Source organism: Mauremys reevesii, linkage group 3 (assembly GCF_016161935.1).
Source record: "Mauremys reevesii isolate NIE-2019 linkage group 3, ASM1616193v1, whole genome shotgun sequence".
Lineage (NCBI taxonomy): Eukaryota > Metazoa > Chordata > Testudines > Geoemydidae > Mauremys > Mauremys reevesii.
Genome location: NC_052625.1, coordinates 165,055,948 through 165,061,330, shown reverse-complemented (window position 1 = coordinate 165,061,330; position 5,383 = coordinate 165,055,948). Strand labels below are relative to the sequence as shown.

Here is a 5,383-nt window from a genome sequence, read left to right as displayed (position 1 = left end):
AATTAAGAGCTTGCAGCAACTGAGCGGCAGGCGTCTTATCCAAGGCGTCTGCCCGCTCACTGCAAATCCCCCCTTTTTGTCTTAAAAGGAGCGCCTTAAAAGAGGCATGAGCACATTCAATAATAGCGTGTAGCTTGTCTGCTTCAGCCTGAAGGGTTTGGACAAGCAGTTCTTTGGCTTGTAGCTCCTTCTTAATTTCACTCAGCTCAAGAACCGCAGCTCTATAATGGCAGCGGTTATGTGCTGCATCTACTTTGGCTGCCGCAACCTGCTTTTGAAGGTTATTAACGTTTGACTTTTCTCTTTCGAAGGCAGTCTGTAAAGCTTGAATATTTAGGACTGCTTGAACCCGGAGATTCAGCTGCACCAGGTCTGCCTCTCTCTCTGCTAGTACTGTTTCGAGGATGTTGCCGTGCTCTCGCAAAGCAATGTTAGACTGACCAAAACCAGTGAGCTTCCCCTGTTCATGTTCCAGTTTGAGGGCCAACTTCTTGTTTATTTCTTCCAAAAGTTTTATCTTTCTCCTAGATTCTCGAAGCTCCTGGCTGGTAAGTGAAATTACTTCTTGCAGCTCTTTCTCCGACATCATCTTACTGTGGCTAACAGCCTGCAGCTCTATCTCCAAAGCTTGAATCCGTTCATGGGAAGCCTGGTTATTTCCTCCATCAGCGATTTGTGCATCCCGTTCTTTTTGCACTGACTGGAGGTGGCTTTCTAACTCCACTGTCTGCTGGTGAACCTGGGATACTTCCTTCTGAAGTCTTGAGCATTCAACATCAATGGACTGCTTTTCACTTCGAAGTTTCAGTAACTCCCGTTTTAATTCTTTCACTTCCAAATCCAGCCGTTTCTTTGTAGATTTTAACTCACTAATCAGCTGGTCCTGTGAACTTGCATCTCTTTGATAAGCTTCCACCATTACCTTGTGCTGTAAGAACTGCTCCTTCAATCGTCTCTGCGCGGTGAGCCATACTGGACTCAGGGAGAAAACCTTCTTATCGCCCTGAGCCACTGATTTCCAGAGCTCACAGCCCAACCGCTCCCAAACAGTATTACTACTCGATTGAACGGAAAGTCCCCCTCTTCGTCCCCACCGCAACAGGCGGGATAACGCATCAGAGGGGAACTTTTCTCCCCACCGCTCCGTGATGCGTATCAAATCTGCTGACGCAGCAGTTCCCATATTAGCTGCTCACTTCTTGGTTCGAGTGTGCCTCCCTTGTCAGATGCCCTGCGGCTCCCAGCCACTTGTCAGGTACGCCTCCTTTCTTCGGACGCCCCGCGGCTTCGCAGCCGCTCACTCGGACACCCTGCGGCTCCCAGCCGTTTGTCAGGTACGTCTCCCTGATTCGAACGTCCCGCGGCTTCCCAGCCGCTCGTTCGGATTCCCTGCGGCTCCCAGCCGCTTGTCAGGCACGCCTCCTCTCTCGGACGCCCTGCAGCTCTCAGCTGCTCGCTCGGACGCCGTGCAGCTTTTTTTTTTTTTTTTTTTCCTCTCCGGCCGCTCGACACTGGGACTTCAGGCGCGTCCTTCTTTTTCTTTTTATCAATTCAGGCCACCAACACTATCTTCATTCAAGATTGGCAACAGTGGTACTAGTACTTATCTTGTTTTAGTTCTGTTTGCCTTCTTGATAGTTCACGATTTGTCTTCTAGTGACTTCAGTTATGGGTTTAGTTCTCTTTGCATTTCATTCATTTCCTTTGCCTCAGCCTTCTCATACTTTCCTCTCCTTCTCCTAGTGATAACCAGTACAATAATTCCAGCAACAATTGCTAGTACCACCACTACAATGACTGCAATAATACCAGCAGTCAGACGTTTCATGGAAAACTCTGGGGGCTTTTCATCAACATAGTAGATTAGAGCTTGATCAAATTTTAGAGGTTCTTCACTGATGTTTATCTGTAGTGTGAGTCACCTTTGACATCTTTTTCAAAGTAGTAAGCCACGTCAGATATATCCACACTCTTGGCAGACTTCTGGGAAACATTTTGTTTCAGTTCAATAGTGATATAAGGTTTTTCATACACAACATCAGTTATATACTCTGGATTCAGCGAGTAACGCTCCTTAAATTCATTTTTGATGATTACCTTCAAAAGAGAAGCATCCACAGCTGTACTTCTCTCACTGTGTTTTGTTTCAATGATGATCCAGCTTGTTCTGACTAGTTCACTACACTGCAAGTCTGTATCACATCGGGGTCACCATTTGTTGCATCGCAAGAGCAGGAACGAAGTCCAAGCAGAGAGAGAGAGTGTGTGTGTATGCATCCATCTTTATTCATTCCCAGCATGCTCTTATATACAACATGATAAGCAATCACAATTGCTAATTAGTTAATTAAACCCACACAGCCGCAGCTGTAACTCATAGGGTAATTATCATTCTACACACCTGTCTACCTATTCACAATTAGCTGGCCAATGAGAACAAGCCCAAAGCCAGCCCTTCACACACAATTCTCAGTCCAGAAGCCTTCAGCATCTCACATTCAATCCCACACACAGCCATGCAAAAAATCTGAAAATGAGTTGCCAACCAACAACAGGGCCCACCAGCCCAAAGACACTGCCTTATGCAGGCAGTCTGGGAGGGCAGTGGAACCCCCCTTTCCCCCTCAGTGCCGCTCCCACCAAAAAATTGTTGCTTTGAGGGGTTCTGAGAGAGTTCACCATCACCTCCACTTGCAGGCATTTCCACAGTGGGGAAAAAGGGCCATCTAGGACAGTGGATGTCATTCAGGGGGATGGGAAGCTTATTTCCATGTGCCTCCCCCTCCACCGACACACACATACATGCATATACACAGGCATGCACACACATGCATATACGCACGTGCGTGGGCACACACACAAGCTCTCAGTGGGGCCCAAATGTGGCCTGTCTGCTTAGCTGCTGTGTGCACCTATTGAGCTAGCTTACCTATCCTCACGGTCATTAAGGCCAGGGCAGAGCTTGCCTTCAGAGAGCAGGGGTCCTTTGCAGCAGTTGAGCCAAATTACATTTCAGTCTGCTTCTTTCCATAGTTTTCTTGCATCTAGCTCTTGGTCTGAAATATGGACTTCATTGTGAACTCAGTAACCCTTACCATTCAATGAAACTTAAAATAATGTTCTCTGTGATTCTCAGTATGTTTGTATTGAATCGAAGGAACAACTGGCTCCCTCCACTGACCATAATAACACCTTGACATTCCAATTTATATGTTAAGACAATGTGTTTTGTCCTGAGAATAAAGTGCTGGTTTTATATTTTAAAGCTGTTGAGTTCAAACACTGTTGGGATTACAAATTTGTGGTATCTTTTCTCTCAATGTGAGCTCACTACATCTACAGAACTCAAATACCTGAATTAGAAAGATAATTAACAAAAACAGTCAAACAACTCTGTTTCTTGAAGAAGCCAAACTTAATATACTGCATCCTTAACACAGTGGCAACCAAAAATGTTCAGGCAGAGAAGTGTGTGTAAAATCAATCTGTCCAATACACTGGGAAGGCCCTTAAAAACTTGGCAAATGTCTTAAATAACTAAGGCCCCAATCCTGCAATCAGTTAGGCACATTGTATAACTTTACTCACGGGAGTAGTCCCACTGAAATCAAGTAAATTAGGCATGTGCATAAGTGTTTGCAGGATCGGTACCTAAATAAGTATTTCCAATAAGATAACCCCAGAATGTGCATTATTCAAGGGGTTTCCTGTAGTAAGAGTTGGGGAGTGCAAAGGAATACAGCACTTAGTTAATTTTGCAAAGGAGAAACTGGATCTGGGTTCTGTTTTATTCAAATCAAGATTCAAGGGATTCAGACAAATGGTTTCAATTTTTTTCAATAATGATGCCTTGTACCTATATAGTACCTCTCCTCATGAAGGCTCCCAAATTTACAAAATTTTCCAGAAATATTTACCAATATTGAATTACAGCCACTTCTGGAGTAGAACATAGCAACTGTTTAACAACCCAATGACAAAACACGACAGTTTAGGATAGGAGACAAAGAAGAATGCAGTATCAAACTGAAAGTGTGGGAGGAATTTGAGTAGGGCGACTGTAATAACAGTGTGGAATCTGAATTGGAATGAACATCCCAGTTCTTCTGAAAAGTGCTGGAGGATGTTAAATAACCACAAGTGGTCAGTCCCACCATTTTTACATCACATCCAACAATTGGCAGCTCACGGGGGTGTAGTATTTATATGCGTAAGCACTGATTCAGTACTGACTTAGAGGGGAGAGTGTTACCTATTGAATCAATAACCACGGCTATAACTAGTATTGTAGTTGCAGCTATACTTTGGGTTCTCCTTGCGTATCTCCCATCTAAATGCTGACCTTGCTTAACTTGTAAGACCTAGACTCAGAGAACTATAGGGCTGTTAGGGACCTCAAGGGATTATCTAGTCCAGCCCTGTGTGCTGAAACAAGACCAAGTATACCTAGACCATCCCTGACAGGTGTTTGTCTAACCTGTTCTTAAAAACCTCCAATGACAGGGATTCTACACCCTCCCTTGGAACCATATTCCAGTACTTAACTTTCATAAGCAAACTAGGGAAATATGCTGCAGATTTAATTACTACGAAGTGGGTGTACTACTGGTTGAAAGACCATACTCAAAGAGAAGTTCTCAATAGTTCACTGTCAGGCTGAGAGAGAGTAACTAGTGGTGTCCCAGGTCAGGCTGGTACTATTCAATATTTTCATTAATGACTTGGGTAATGGAGTGAAAGATATGTTTATAAACTTAAAACTTTCTAATTATAATAGTAGTTAAACACCCAACTTCAGAAGTTTTTAAGAACAGATTGGACAAACACCTGTCAGGGATGGTCTAGGTTTACTTGGTCCTGCCTGAGCGCAAGTGGATGGACTTGATGATTTCTTAAGGTTCCTTCCAGACCTACATTTCTATGATCCTTACAGTTATTTTTTCCTACTAATATCTAACCTAAATCTCTCTTGATGAAGGTTTAGCCCATTACTTCTTGTCCTATCTTCAGTGGACACAGAAAACAATTGATCACCATCCTCTTTATAACAGCCATTAATGTATTTGAAGACTATCAGGTCCCCTTAAGTCTTTTTTTCTCCTCAAGACTAAACATGCCCAGTTTTTTAACTTTTCTTCATTTGTCAGGTTTTCTAAATATTTTGTCATTTTTGTAGCTTTCCTCTGGACACTCTCTAATTTGTCCACATTTTTTCCTAAAATGTGGTGCCTGGAACTGGCCTTGTCGTCCCTTCTAACCCTGTGGTTCTATGATTCTATGTGTTACATACAACACTCCTGATTCATATTCAATTTGTGATCCACTGTAACCCACAGATTCTTTTCAGCAGTACCACCATCTAGCCAGCTAGTCCCCATTTTGT

At 43.4% G+C, this 5,383-nt stretch overlaps 1 pseudogene; it reads right to left on the bottom strand.

The window, feature by feature from the left end:
* Nucleotides 1–1,473: 1,473 nt before the first annotated feature.
* On the bottom strand, nucleotides 1,474–2,202 carry LOC120401173 (annotated as a pseudogene).
* Nucleotides 2,203–5,383: the final 3,181 nt, after the last annotated feature.